The sequence below is a fragment of the Schistocerca serialis genome, chromosome 1 (assembly GCF_023864345.2).
Source record: "Schistocerca serialis cubense isolate TAMUIC-IGC-003099 chromosome 1, iqSchSeri2.2, whole genome shotgun sequence".
Classification (NCBI taxonomy): domain Eukaryota; kingdom Metazoa; phylum Arthropoda; class Insecta; order Orthoptera; family Acrididae; genus Schistocerca; species Schistocerca serialis.
Genome location: NC_064638.1, coordinates 1,091,095,185 through 1,091,111,314, shown reverse-complemented (window position 1 = coordinate 1,091,111,314; position 16,130 = coordinate 1,091,095,185). Strand labels below are relative to the sequence as shown.

The following is a 16,130-nucleotide window of genomic DNA, read 5'->3' as shown; positions in this document are numbered from 1 at the left end:
TAACCTTTTAAGGCACAAAAAGATCAATTTACCAGAAATATATGAGCTAATAGAGATCCTCACACTCATTTTGTCTAATAATAATAATTACTTCACCTTCAATAATAAAGTCTATAAACAAAATGATGGCCTTGCAATGGGTAGCAGTCTTGCTGGATTATTAGCCGATATTTACATTAACCATCTTGAGCAAAAGTTCTTCTCATCCAATAACCAAACGAACAATAAAATAATTTACTACAAGAGATACGTAGATGACACGCTATTACTTTTTGATGGTAACAGCAGCGAAATTGATGCCTTAGCTGAAGATCTGAGCAAATTACACAACAACATCAAATTTACAGTGGAGCATGAAATAAATAATAGCATCAATTTTCTGGATCTCAAAATATCAAACATAAATAACAAACACCATTTTGGTATCTTTCGAAAACCAACAACCACAGATGTTACCATCAGTAACACATCCTGCCACCCGAACCAACATAAGATGGCTAATTTCCGGTCAATGCTACATCGTATGCATAAAGTCCCCCTCACCCCCACTGAACAGCACAAAGAAATCAGCATAATCAAATCAATTCCCCAAAATAATGGCTATGATGCTTCAATCATAGACACACTCTCTCAAAAAACAAAAGTAAAAATTGCTAACAATAAGTCTTTGCAACATGCAACAGCCACAATAACTATGAAAGACAAAAAATCAGTAAAATATGTAGCCCTACCATATATAGGCCCACTTTCATATAAAATTTCCAACTTATTCAAGAAGAAGAATGTCAAAATCAGTTTCTCTACCAATAACAAACTCCAACAAAGAGTCATACACTCACTCCCACACAATAGCATACCCCATAAAAGATCTGGAATTTATAAACTCAAGTGTAACAACTGTCCTAAATTCTACATTGGCCAAACAGGTAGAGCTTTTGAAACAAGATTCAAGGAACACCTTCATGCCCTACGTCTGGATAACCTAAGCAAATCTACTTTTGCCACCCATCTTGCAGAAAACAATCATACAGTTGAGAATATAGAAAACAACCTGCAGATATTACACCTCAGAGACAAAGGTTTCATATTGAATCTCCTAGAGGAGATTGAGATTCATACACATAAAAACAGGTTCCCTGATCTCATTTTGAATGAACAGACAGAGTCAGTTAACACCCCCTTCTTAAATAACTTTGAAGAAGTTTTTACTTTTTTAAAATTAACTTAAGTCCAATATTTCATCAAAAACATTCAGTATACAGGCCCCAAAAACTGCTTATATGTCACTGAAAAATTGCATAATGAAAACATATGCATTGCATATTATGTCATATATTAGAATTTATCTCTTACTATTGTAACAACTAATTAGTAACACACAGTAATTCTGTACTACATATAATTTTTGTAATCTTATCTGTATGTAATTTTATTTATTCCGTTTTAGATTAATTTCATATAATAGCAAAGAGATATTTTACTGTACCCATATCGACTATACAGCATCTGTAAGTTAACATCGTTATGACTGTAAGATCTTTGCAAATATTGTTTTCGTTTGTAATGTGAAGCTGGGCCACGTTTTGTAAACGTTATTCGTGTGTGCTGCGTGTGTAATTAAGATGATGAGGTTTAAAGTGACGTCCATTGACTGGAATAGCACTTACATAGTGCATATTGAAAAGTGTATTAAGCTGGCGATCGAAAACATAAACGCACGAATATTTCGTCAGACAGAACTACACAGATCGTAAGTACACTAATCCTGCAAGTTTACTAATGTTTATAAAAACCATCTCATGAGCAATTAGATTTTGTAAAAGAAGTAAATCTTTCGTAGTAATACCATTACCGATATGACAACAAAAATATTTCTTTTCTTTCCTAGTGCAGCAAACGAATAACACAAACAGAACTAGGTCCAACCAAGAATGCTTGTAATCTGCCATCTGAAGATGGATTTGTAAAGAAAAATCCGAAACCGGTCATGGTCTGAAGAGAATAAACCTTTTTAAACCATACATGTGGCTGGTAGCTGTTTTTTATATAAATTATAGACTTCAAGTACAACAGCCACGTTTCTCAACATGTCGACTTTCGACAAAATAGCGTTATTCAGTATTTTGCCGGTTCTTCATCAGCTATGCGGTTTTTGCTTTGCAAACGTACAAATATGAAAGATACCAAAGTTCATGAGTATATTCTTCTGTTGTTAGGCGGTTAGGACAAATAAAAGTAAGGGCTCAGCCGGGATTTGAACCCGGGACCTCCTGCACCCAAAGCAGGAATCATACCCCTAGACCACTGAGCCACCTGTGAAGAGTGTTCGAGTATGAAGGAAGACGTTAGCTTTCACAGCAGGTGAGGCGACCTAGTTGTATACTTAGCAACCTTGATGCACTCCCTCGCTGTGAACAGGACGCCGACTCAACAGCACACGCACGAAACTTTTTACTGCTGTCTCATTTTTTTTCTGTCTCAGGTCATCAGCCACCATCGTCACATTATTTCTTACGATTTCGGAAAGAAGGAAGATTAAATTGACAACACCTTTTGTATTTCATTGGCTTCGGAATGCAACTTCAACGTAGGACGAACTGGAACAGAACCTAACTACCGAGAAAACTACTGCACTGTCTGAAAGATGGCCCAGTACCTTCAGTCCGAAGGCAGGATGATTGCAGGTTAATGTTACGTCCGCGCCGGGATATGAGGCAAATAAGGGCGCAACGTCCCTTAAAATCGATCGTGATTTTTTTCAAGGAACCATCCTGGCATTCGTCTGAGTGACCTAAATCTTGACTGTCAGTAATAGACTGTTGCACGCAAGTCCAGTGCCTTAAGGAATGCGCCACCCAACCCGGTATTTGACAATGCTCTCATATCTGTACGATACAATATCAATACCACCTTCAGCAAATTTTACAATGATTTTCACTGCATTGGTATAGATGAACTTCATCACTCAACGTTCTTATTCACCTTGAATGGCAACTAATAACCATTGTCGAAATAATAACTGTCCGTATTTTTTATTGCACCGGCAGATAGAGTTTTATTTATAGATTAAAAATGTTATGTAGATACAAATCAAACAAACTGATGTAGTAAAATATTCCCATTTTCTGTCGATTGATAAAGTTCTTTTTTCTTTTTTAGTGTATTCCTTGGAAGTTTTCGTTTGCTGACTTTTACTCAGCGTGAATTCAATTATTACTTACCGTATGTAAAGTTTAATGAGTTAACGAAATTCCACTTGAAAACATACTAAGAAAGATAAAGCTTTAAAAACGAGTTACTAGTTACTCGCGTATGGGTTAATCGAAGCGATGTTACTTGTGATACATTTAAGAAAAAAGAAACAAGTGTAAAAGAAGCATCAAATAAAAAAAGTGGTTTCATAAATTTCCTCTTCAAGACATGGTAGATAAGATAAAGGTTTAAAGAGCGCATTTCCAGTCGCTAATGTAGCGTAAAATTAGGCGTTTCATTGTGGCATACTGCATATTAAGAAAAGCAAAACATGTATAGGAGAAGAACAACAAAAGAGTTAGTAAAGTGGTATAAGGTAAACCTAACAGAATAAAAGTAATCTGTTGTTATCTACCTTTGAAAATTCCATAGCCTTTTTCGCAGTAACTGATGTCACATTTGAAAATGAGCACGATATGAGGGAGAGCACATAATTTATGTGGTCACACGTAGTTTTAAAGCAACTGATATTAGTCAAGGAAACACTACTGGTAGAGAGCGAGAAACGTACAGAAAAATCATACATTTGAGTATTTTAATACTCAAAAGTTATACGAAAGACTTGACTTTGTGTTCACTCCTTTTGTTTGCACAAACTGGACGTGTAGGAGATAATGATTTGTTGCATTGCATTAAAATTTTCACGTTGTAAGCTGTGTGTAGCGTAAAAGCAAGGGTTCAAGAGGATGCTTCCTTAAGCATGTAATCATTGATTACCTGCATTAAAGATAATCCGATCTATCATAAATCAACACAGTTTACGAATACCATTTCCATCTTATATCTCAATAAGTTTCAAGACCACTCCGCAGCACATATAGTAAACAGCGGTCGCCGAAACTGCAGTTATTGATCTAGCTTTCTGCTTCTGAAACCTAATTTCGTGCTAAGAGAGGATACTTATTTACAATTTTTTGTAGTTGCAAAGTTAATTCAGTGAGTGGCCTCAGATGCATAAGAATGTTCAGGGACAATATGGTGGCGCTGCAGTTTGATACTGTACCACGGACAAATACAACGAAATGGCGCGCTTCAAGGGGAAATTACCCTGAAATAAGTTCATTAATAAATATATTATTTTAGAAACAGTATAGATGACTTAGAAGCACACGCAGTTTCTTAAAGCAATACAAACAAGCGCTAATTTCAGAATAAGTCATCGGAACACTGTAACCTCTCCACAAAACAAAAATAAATATTATGGATAATGATTCTAATTTTTGTGTAACTTCAAAACAAAATTCTTTCTCATTTGTTACCTCCCTACAAAATTCTTTCTCATTTAATCTAAGCTCAAAATTCATTGACATTTAGCGTAACCTCACAACAGTAAAAATTATAATTATGTCGCTCACATTCAGTATAACATCCGAATAAAAAAAATAAATTCAGTAACCTGGTAATAAAACAATGTAACAAATCTCTCAAATTGACGCTCACTTATGACTTTTCAATAATTCATTGTGAATTTAACCTGGTAAATTTTGGACGACAGCAGTGCTGCGTCATGGCCCTGAAAGATCTAACCTGGTAAATTTTGGACGACAGCAGTGCTGCGTCATGGTCCTGAAAGATCATTCCGAATAAAAAAAGGAAAAATTCTTACCTCAATGAAGTCGCCGGATATATCTGCTCTTACAATAAATTTTTCCGGCACAGCTCTGTGCAATGCTGGCCGACCTATCTGTCATTTATGAAAGGGAGCAACTGATTTTTCTATTGCAATAATCGGGATGATCATGGATGGGAGAAATTAGTAAATTCTTTAAATTGAAATGAATGGTTGTTAAAAGTTACTTTTTATGATGAAGATTATTATTACGAGAGTTTTTAAAACATTTACATGCGACTTGACATAACATTAATACAAATGCGCGAGGCTGCTTTTTACCTTGTACAATAATACTCAGGCTCCGGCATCGCTGCACCGCGACCGGCCAGCCAACACGATACACCATACCAGACCAGACCAGACTCCAGACAGCAACAACTTACTGCTACAGCTACACAGTTCCTACTGCAGTCAACACTGCTCTCTGGTCAGAGACCTTGCATATCGCAGGCAGCGCATGAGCAATACTTCGAAATTACATCTGCTCGGACCTCTTACATAAAATGACATCTGCTCGGACCTATTGCAACACTTAGTACATAACGTTTAATAAGACAGCAACTCTATTACAATACAGGAATACTTTGAATCTATAGCACGACGAATTAAAAAGATAGCATTATCACTATTATCAGCTTCCATGTAGTCAAAATGGAGCAGCATACGAGTCTGCATTTCTCTAAGAGGAAGAATACTGCCGCAAGCCTGAACAACGAGTCATCATCGCGAGTAAGCCGTGCAGAAATTTAGCAAACAATTCCAAAATAGCCTAACCAGTTCAGCTAAGTTTCACCACGGTAAGTAGTTGAAAAACTCTGACCCAGATTCTTCATCATTTGCAAACTAGCTCAGATCGACGCCAGGCAAGCCCAGTCTTCCTATCAAGGCAAAACTCTCATCAGTACCAGAACAGAACACACTAAGACGCACAAAAACAATTAGTCACTTCTAAACCGCGAAAGCTTCTCTTTGATTGACAGACAAACCGACCTCCCACAATTACGGAAGTGTCTCAGAAAACAAGCAATGAGATTGACCAAACAGCTTATTTCGATCAATCGAAGCTCAGTACAGTAGAGACGCGTGAAGTACTGCAAAGATAACTGTTACGATCAACTAAAAGTAAAATATAGTAGACAAAAATGACAATGCCGATTGAACAGGCTACTTTCAACTTCACTGATCTTGTTTCTTTTTTTCCCTAGTGTGGGGGTTGTGATATTCGCTATTTTTGGCTTCATTAAAACAGCAAATAGTTAATACTTTCAGCCAGAAGGCAAATACTTGTTTATAAAGAATGATTAATGTATAATAAGGCGTCGCATAGCGACGGTGGAATTTCCTAAACAAAGTAATTCGTCTCTTTTGGCGGCAACATAAACAGAAGAATACGGATAGATGTGCGATCCTTCACTATTTTGTTCGCTGGAGAACAATTGAAGCCTTGAGCGCTAAACACTTTTACTGTTTTTCATAAGTAACACGGACGCAGATTTGTGGCGGCCCGATCTAAATTATTAAATGTATAAAAACGTGTTCCGTCTAGGTTTGAGTGAAGTGTAAAAAGAAGAACTGTTATAACTTATCGCGACGACGCGCGAGCGACTCAAGAGATCAATGGCTATTTTAAAGAGCGCTCAATGCACATGAAACGGACATAAAAATCTGCCGTCATTGTAGTACTAAGCATAAGGTACGATGTATGTTTTAGTTATAATAAATATTTGTTCTCGAAATATTGAATCATTTAGCAGTGCTCATTCCTATCATCTCCTCAGTATTATTTTCATTTTAATTATGCATTTTGCTAAGATTACAGACACCAAGATCAGCAGTCCAATGTGAGTGTTACATTGACAAAAGGAAAACTGATTTATCGTCTTCTTGCATCAGCTGTAATATTGAATCTCCCTTTTGTGTGATGTTACAGTTGTTTTTGCGCCCTTAAGAACTTTCTGGTCCCTGAGGAAATTGTTTTGTCATAACAATAACTTCACGACCCGGTATGATCGTATCTACGATCATGAAGTAATTAGAAAGCAATTTCTTAATCAATAGCACGCTAGCTGTGACTGCTTCAAGCCACGCGAAACTGCAAGTAAGGACTAGTCACATTTCATAATGCAATATTTTATGACAATGGTCAATCCATGATTCTTACGCCAATTGTGACTGATAAAACAGTACGCGAAATCTCAATTTCCAACTTTTCCATTGAATAACAAAATCACTTTTATTTTGTTACATCACACTTGGCGCCCGAACAGGGAAAAATTGTCGGGTATCGCTGTTACATCACAGGGTGTATGGTGATGGCGAGTGTTGGGGGCGGGCTGCACTTGTTATACGTTGGGTAAATGTTCTTGAAGTCGTTGTCTAGGGGAGTCTACGAAAGGTCTTGTCTCGTCGTAGTTCCTGTACCGCTTTGTCCTCATACTCCGCAAGCCACTTGACGGCGTGTGACGGATGGTACTTCTGGTATCACTAAATCATCCCCCCTACCCTGTTCCACTCATGAATGGTGCATGGAAAGAGCGACTGTCGGTAAACTTCTGTATTCGTTCAAATTTCTCTAATTTTCTCGTCGTGGTCATTTCGCGAGATGTATGTGGCGGGACTCTTCCCGGAAAGAACTCTCGAAATCTCAATAGTAAACCTCTCCGTGATTCACAACGCCTCTCTTGTAGCGTCTGCCACTAGAGTTTGTTGAGTATCTCTGTAAGGCTCCTGCGCCGAGCACAAGATCCCGTGACGAAACGCGCCACTCGTAGTTGGATCTTCTCTTTCTCTTTTCTCTCCCCCTCCCTTAGATTAAGATTAGAATACTCAAGGATCAGTCGAATGCTCTTTCCGTAAGTCAATATATTATTTTTTTTATGTTTGGCGAAGATTGCGTGTGCGGTCATGGCGAGAATCCAAAACGAAGCTGTTCAGTACAGTTAGGTCACGAAAATGATCTATCAGGATGACGAGAGCGGAAAGTGTGATCTTTTCCTATGTTCTGTTTGTATGAGCTAACATTCTTTTACATGGAGCCTATATTTCGCTGGTTTCTCCGTATGTAAAGCAGCGCTCTAGGAAGTAAGCGACCAACGCACTGAGATTAGTGAAATATTGGGGGTAAGATCAATGCACCAACCGATTCATCTTCACAAAATGAGGGCTCAGCCGGGATTTGAACCCGGGACCTCCTGCACCCAAAGCAGGAATCATACCCCTAGACCACTGAGCCCGGTACGAGATATAAATCGCTATCAGAGTACAGACGTTAACGGCAGCTATGACAACATTCCTGCTCCTCGCATGCCTGGCTGGCTTTGTGACTCACGAAGCAGCCAACCGCTCCATTCGGGAAGCTGCTTCACGGACCAGCACACGTGCGCTAGTGCTTATATTGTGGCCCTTTCTTATAGCACGCGATGTCCTAGCAACACTTTCGTCACTCCTGGAAATATATTGCGCACCATCAGATGAACTGCAAAACAGAGCGTAAGGCTACAGACAGAGACATGCAGAATGAAACGCGTTTCGCTGTCAAAAGGACAATTCAGCAATAATATCGAAAGCTCTCACAAAACCCAAAGAAATTCTGGTTATCTTCAAAGGCTGTTGGTGCCACCAAAGTTAGTGTCCAGACACTCGTGGGAAAGACAAGGACTGAAGCTGAGGGTATCAAAGCAAAAGTAGAAATGCAGAATTGGTTTAAAATGTTCATTTACAAAAGAAAACTCTGGAGTGTTGTCCCAATGTAAATTTCACACCGCTGCAAAGAAGAATGAAATAGATGTTAGTCCCTGCGGGAGCGAGAATGGCTGCATTTGTTAAAATCGGGCCGGCCGGTGTGGCCGAGCGGTTCTAGGCGCTTCAGTCTGGAACCGCGCTACCGCTACGGTCGCAGGTTCAAACCTGCCTCGGACAGCCGGCCGCAGTGTCCGAGCGGTTCTAAGCGCTTCAGTCCGGAACCGCGCGACTGCTACGGTCGCAGGTTCGAATCCTGCCTCGGGCATGGATGTGTGTGATGTCCTTAGGTTTAAGTAGTTCTAAGTTCTAGGGCACTCATGACTTACGATGTTAAGTCCCATGGTTCTCAGAGTCATTTGAACCATTTTTGCCTCGGACATGGATGTGTGTAATGTCCTTGGGTTAGTTAGGTTTACGTAGTTCTAAGTTCTAGGGGACTGATGACCTCAGATGTTAAGTCCCGTAGTGCTCAGAGCCATTTCAACCAATTTTGTTGAAATCGAACAAAGCTCCAGAGCCGGACGAAATCTGACAGATTCTATAGCGAATTTTTCGGTTGCGCTAGCTCCTCTCCCTTAACCATAATATACTGTCGGTCTCTCAATCCCAGCAGTTGGAAGAAAGCACAGTTTACATCTGTCAGCAAGAACAGCAGAAATGATCCACTAAGCTACCGCTCAATATCCTGGGCATCCATTTTTATGCAATCTTAGAAGATATCCGAGCTCAAACGTAATCTATTATCTCGAACAGATCGACCTCCTCCATGCTAACATGAATGGATTCCGAAAACGTCGACCATATCGAACCCAACTTCCCCTTTTTTCATACGGACCAAGGTAGATAAATACACCATTTCTTGATTTCTTAAAAGCATTCGACTCAGCAGGCTTACCGTCCTATGGGGTACCAAGTGAAGTTTGTGACTGTACTAAAGGTTTCTTCGTAGGGAGAATGCTTTATCATGAATGGAGAGTCATCGACAGATGAAATAACTTCAGGTGTGCCCCAAGGAAGTGTGTTGAGAAACTTGCTGTTTATGTTAACGACCTGAGTCACAATATTGATAAAGAGGTTTCACAGATTATGCCGTTATTTACAGTGGATTACAGTGTGAAAGAAACTGCAAAAATGTTGTAAAATCTTGATAAGATTTCAGAATGGTGAAAAAAGGGTGTCAACTTGCTTCAAATGTTCAGTTGTGCGCAAAGCAGGTGGCAGACCGCGGTTCATTGGTAGAACACTGTGGAAATGTATGTAGTCTGCAAAGTGGATTGCCGACTAAACATCCATGCAACACATCCAGAATGTTGCTCAAGTAAGTGGTCCCATACCAAATGGGGCTAACAACAGTATACTAACTTCGCAGCAGTTTTAAACGCAAATGTTTATACAGGGTGTTTGGAAATTCCCGTTACAAACTTCGAGAACTTGTAGAGGGGTACATAATATTTGGAATAGGAACCCGTGTCTTGAAAGGTACCGTTTCCTTGCTACAACCAGTTGAAAACATGTTTGTAACGCGACCACTTTTACAAGTAAATTATTAGGCGTAACCCGGTACATCACCTGTTTCACATTTATACTCATTAATAACCAAAGTAATTGCTCGTGTACGGGTTCTCTTCAACGTGATGCAGTACGGCCTCTTCTACATCGGCTGTTCGGCGTGTCCTTGGAGCACCACAGACATGCCTGCTGACGGTGGAGGTACCATTTTCTTCTCGAAGGTGTTGCGTAATTGTGACAAAAAGGGTATGCGATGCAGTCGTACGTTATGGGTAACTATCTTGACAAAGGCGACGAACAACTCTTCCATTACCGTGAAGTTCGCCTCTCAAGAGAATCATGTCGATGTATTCTGCAAATGTCTGCTCAATCACGTTGCTCTAACACTCACAACAGCTGAATAACGCTCAAACCAGGGCAGAGAAGAAAGACAGACGCAGCCAGTCCAACATAAGCATCCCCCTCTACCCACCATAACCACCCTGTTACATACCTACCTAGCAAATATGTATTCAAACGGCTGTAGCACGGGTTCGACTTCATAATATTGTCTACTCAGTCCCCATCTGCAAATCCTAAAGGTTGCTAAACGGGAAATTTCCGAAGGCCCTGTACTTAACGGCGCAGAGTTTCAAGGGGAGATTAGTTCGTTTAAAATCGATTGAATGCATCATTATGGCCGGGTCAGGAACTTCAAAGTGAGGGTCAGACACACAGTTTAACATGTCACTGTAGGATTCCTAACGACATTTAGAACTTATGGACCTGTAGTACGACAGAGAGTTTCGTAGTAAAATAAGTCTTGTAGACTCGTATAAAATTTTTCTGAACCAAAATTTCCAGAACGTCACAAGTATACAGTTACGATTACGTTGGTGTTTGGACCTAAGCTGTTGTTGTTGTTGTTGTTGTGGTCTTCAGTTCTGGGACTGGTTTGATGCAGCTCTCCATGCTACTCTATCCTGTGCAAGCTTCTTCATCTCCCAGTACGTACTGCAACCTACATCCTTCTGAATCTGCTTAGTGTATTCATCTCTTCGTCTCTACGATTTTTACCCTCCACGCTACCCTCCAATACTAAATTGGTGATCCCTTGATGCCTCAGAACATGTGCTATCAACCGTTCCCTTCTTCTAGTCAAGTTGTGCCACAAACTCCTCTTCTCCCGAATCCTATTCAACACCTCCTCATTAGTTATTTGATCTACCCATCTAATCTTCAGCATTCTTCTGTAGCACCACATTTCGAAAGCTTCTATTCTCGTCTTGTCCAAACTATTTATCGTCCATGTTTCACTTCCATACATGGCTACACTCCATACAAATACTTTCAGAAACGACTTCCTGGCACTTAAATTTATACTCGATGTTAACAAATTCCTCTTCTTCAGAAACGCTTTCCTTGCCATTGCCAGTCTACATTTTATATCCTCTCTACTTCGACCACCATCAGTTATTTTGCTCCCCAAATAGCAAAACTCCTTTACTACTTTAAGTGTCTCATTTCCTAATCTAATTCCCTCAGCATCACCCGACTTAATTTGACTACATTCCATTATCCTCGTTTTGCTTTTGTTGATGTTCATCTTATTTCCTCCTTTTAAGACACTGTCCATTCCGTTCAGCTGCTCTTCCAAGTCCTTTGCTGTCTCTGACAGAATTACGATGTCATCGGCGAACCTCAAAGTTTTTATTTCTTCTCCATGGATTTTAATACGTACTCCGATTTTTTTCTTTTCTTTCCTTTACTGCTTGCTCAATATACATATTGAGTAATATAGGGGAGAGGCTACAACCCTGTCTCACTCCCTTCCCAACCACTGCTTCCCTTTCTTGTCCCTCGACTCGTATAACTGCCATCTGGTTTCTGTACAAATTGTAAATAGCCTTCCGCTCCCTGTGTTTTACCCCTGCCACCTTCAGAATTGGACCTAAGTATTTATGCGAAAACTTTTTTTCCGCGGTGAAGAGAACGGTTGTACCCACAGAATCTCACCGACTCACTTCAGTCTAAAAGCTTATCTTCGAATTAGCAGCGTTTAGAACGTGGTACCAGACATTGATGCCTTAGTGAAAAGCAAAATAAGTAACATTCATTGACATTTAGTGTTTAAGTGTTTAACGTCTGAATGTATCACGAAATACAATTGAAGTCAGTTTAAACTTCGTCCGAAAACGACATTCATCAGAAGACTGCATCAGTCATAGAAAATACCACGTTTCGTACTTAGCTACTCCAGGTTCTCTGCCTCATCAGTTAAAAGAAATGTAAGACATTTTATCGTCATTTCTCATCAGTGCAAATAAATATTTTGTATCCCGCCTGGAAAGGCGGCGCTCCTGTGAACTGCTTCTGTAATACAGGCCGAGAGTGAAGGAAGCGAGTACGAGCAGGAGAGGTGAAGCACTTCGGTACTGCATGTAACTTCATCACTTTTAATAGAGTGAAAAACGCAAGTAAATATCAAATGCCTACATAACTTTGGCTAGGATGAGCACGTAGATGTGAAGCCGTAGTCAACGTGTAATCCTGTGAAGTTAGGAAGACTGTTCTGAGTAATCTCAAAGATAACAAATATTAGTTGCTGTACAAACTTTAACTGAACGCAACTAATACAAAGTCTCAATAGCAAGTTAGCCCACTCGGTAGTAGAAGCAGCCGACCAGTGTGGCCGTGCGTTCTAGGCGCTTGAGTCTGGAACCGCGTGACCGCTACGGTCGCAGGTTCGAATCCTGCCTCGGGCGTGGATGTGTGTGATGTCCTTAGGTTAGTTAGGTTTAAGTAGTTCTAAGTTCTAGGGGACTGATGACCACAGATGTTAAGTCCCATAGTGCTCAGAGCCATTTGGTAGTAGAAGCGATATTTCCAGGCCGTCTCCTCTTAATGAAATGGGCCGGAAAGCAAGACGGCGCTCACTGAGCTCCGCAGCGTCGGCCAGAGGGCGCTGTGCTAGGCGTAGTTAGTCTTCTTTCGTAGTGTCAACTTACGAGAGCGTTCACCTACGCTGTGGCATCGTAACTATCGACACCACAAAATATGCCACGAAAGACATTAATCAGCCACAGTGAAGCGATGCATCTCCCTGGAACTGTTAGTGGCCGTATAATAGAGTCTTTGACAACAGTTCCTCGCGCCCAACTGCCTTGTTCCGATTCCACCTCCCAGTCCAATTCTGGCCGTGAGCCTGCCGGTTGCTCGCTCCTGAGACAAAAGCGTGAGCCAGCTCGCACGAGCGGGTCGGTGGACAGGCCTGGTCTAAGCAGTCATTCTCCCTGCGCTCCATACCTGAACTGGAAGAAGCACATGCTGTTGTAAGGAACCCCTGTCACGCACTTCACTGTGGTTTGCGGAGTGTTGTTGTAGATGTACCGGGTGATCAAAAAGTCAGTATAAATTTGAAAATTGAATAAATCACGGAATAATGTAGATAGAGAGGTACAAATTGACACACATGCTTGGAATGACATGGCGTTTTATTAGAACCAAAAAAATACAAAAGTTCAAAAAATCGCCGACAGATGGCGATTCATCTGACCAGAATAGCATGGACTGAGGTCTGGTGACCTGGGAGGCCAAGCATGAAGAAAGTGGCGCCTGAGCACACGATCATCACCAAATGACGCGCGCAAGAGATCTTTCACGCATCTAGCAATATGGGGTGGATCGCCATCCTGCATAAACATCATACGTTCCAGCACGTGTTTATCAGCCAGCCTGGGGATGATGCGCTTCTGTAAAATATCGGCGTACCTCTCACCCGTCTGGGTAGCACTTACGAAACCAGAATCATGCATTTCCTCGAAGAAAAAAGGCCCGATAACGGTAGATGTGGTAAATCCAACCCATACCGTGACCTTCTCGTCGTGCAATGGAGTTTCCACGACAGTTCTAGGATTTTCGGTAGCCCAAATTCTGCAATTGTGGGCGTTGACAGACCCTCGGAGCATGAAATGAGCTTCGTCGGTCCACAACACGTTACTCACCAATCGTCATCTTCCGCCATCTTTTACGCCCACACCACAAATGCCCTCCGCTTCACTAAATCGCCAGGTAACAATTCATTATGCCGATGGATTTTGTACGGATAGCATCCGTGCGACTGTACGAGCGCTGGCTTCCCCGTGCATAGAGGAACCCGCAACAGCCTCCATTTCTTCGTGAACTGACTCAGCAGCATTACGCCTTGTGCTCGGTCGGCCACTACGGCGTCTATCGTCTAAACAACCCGTGGCTTCGAACTTCGAAAATCCTCGCCACAGCTGCATTTGTCAATGGATCTTCGTTCGAATCCCCTTCCTGTGGCGATAGGATCGTAACGCTGAACTAGCACATTCCCCATTCTGATAATACAGCTTCACTAAAAGCGCCTTTTCAGGTAACGTCAACATGCTGCGACTGCTGGCGCATCTGATTCTCTCTCTCTCATTACAGCTCCTTTTATACACGATTGTCACGTGCAGTCACTGACGTTATGCTGTCCAGCGCCATCTGTCTGACATTTTGTGATATTTTTTTTTTTGTTCTAATAGAACCCCCATATCACTCCAAGCATGTGTGTCAATTTTTACCTCTCTATCTACATTATTCCGTGGTTTATTAAGTTTTCAAATTTATACTGACTTTTTGATCACCCAGTAGAACTGGATGGTCTATGACTAGTTCGCATTTCACCGTAGTGCAAACATGAAGTCTATGCCGAGGAACCTACGTGCATTTTAACTCACTGTTATTACGAGAAACTTGATAGACCAAATGTACTAAACACTCCTAGCGAGATCTCCAAATTCTTACAATATTAATGAACGGTAGGTACGAATTTCAAAAAAATTCAACAAAATCACGAGTAGTTCAACAATAATTTGTTAGAATTTTCTTAGTCGGAGAAGCGTAGGGAGCAACTTAAAAACAAACGCTTAAAATTCAAGGCTGTCCTGTCACGTTACTTGGAACACACCACCCATCAAGTCTACAGACTAGTTCTGTAACTTTATTATACATTCTACTCCTCCCACTTCGTTAGGTGAGGGGGACTGCTGTAAACAGTGCAATGACAGTCGTTCAGGTTAGAGATTTACAACATTTATAGAGACTTAGAAATCTTTATTTTAAATGAAACAAAGGTGATACTGTTTTCTTACAAATTTCAAGTTAAATGAGACTGTTTCTTAAAGTTTTATAGAATCCAATACATTGAAGAAACGTGGTAGTTCAAATGGTTCAAATGGCTCTGAGCACTATGGGACTTAACTGCTGAGGTCATCAATCGCCTAGAACTCAGAAATACTTAAACCTAACTAACCTAAGGACATCACACACATCCATGCCCGAGGCAGGATTCGAACCTGCCACCGTAGCGGTCGCGCGGTTCCAGACTGTAGCGCCTAGAACCGCTCGGCCACGCCGGCTGGCAACGTGGTAGTTGATGTTGCTCAGTTTATATGGAGCTTCTGCACCAGAGGTAAGAGAAATGTTGAGGTGAATAACTTTAGTTCAAGATGTGAGCGGAAGTAAAGACGAACTTGGGATTGGATGTTTATATTGCTAGGAGAGAAGGAGTAGTTCAGTATGGTTCGGCGGGTTTAGAAACGGCGGAAAAGGAGCCTTATACTCAGAGAGATAGAAAAGAAATTGTTTTGTATGATACGGCATATAAACGTTTAGACGGGTTCCATTCTCAATCAGTGGGATCTCATTGAATTTTCATAGCAGGAGGATAAAAACTATGTATATGTTTAGAAGAGTGACATGAATCGATATAATTGTGAAAGTACATCAGGATGGGTGATTATAGGAGAAATGATGTTTTGTGTGAAGTTCAGGGGCCTTGTAGGCTTTCATTGTGGGTGAGACAGTATGGGGATTTCATATCGTGATAAACGATTCACGTCGAGGAACATGTGAGGATGAGGAAAGGTAGGTGAATATCAAGGCATGGGTTGGGGGGGAGGGGGTGGAGAGACTAGTAAAATTCTGAGGCTGACATCCAAGAGGTGTCGACAATGATAGGGATGGGACT

General features: G+C 41.0%; 1 protein-coding gene and 2 non-coding genes across 3 annotated transcripts in view; 1 reads left to right on the top strand and 2 right to left on the bottom strand.

Annotated features, from left to right (window-relative positions):
* Positions 1 to 16,130, top strand: part of LOC126416087 (uncharacterized) — a 691,436-nt gene that overhangs the window by 334,623 nt on the left and 340,683 nt on the right. The window lies entirely within an intron of this gene.
* Trnap-ugg (transfer RNA proline (anticodon UGG)) lies at positions 2,240 to 2,311 on the bottom strand. The gene has a single exon. It is a non-coding gene; the product is annotated as a tRNA-Pro (tRNA).
* Trnap-ugg (transfer RNA proline (anticodon UGG)) lies at positions 8,025 to 8,096 on the bottom strand. Its single transcript has one exon. It is a non-coding gene; the product is annotated as a tRNA-Pro (tRNA).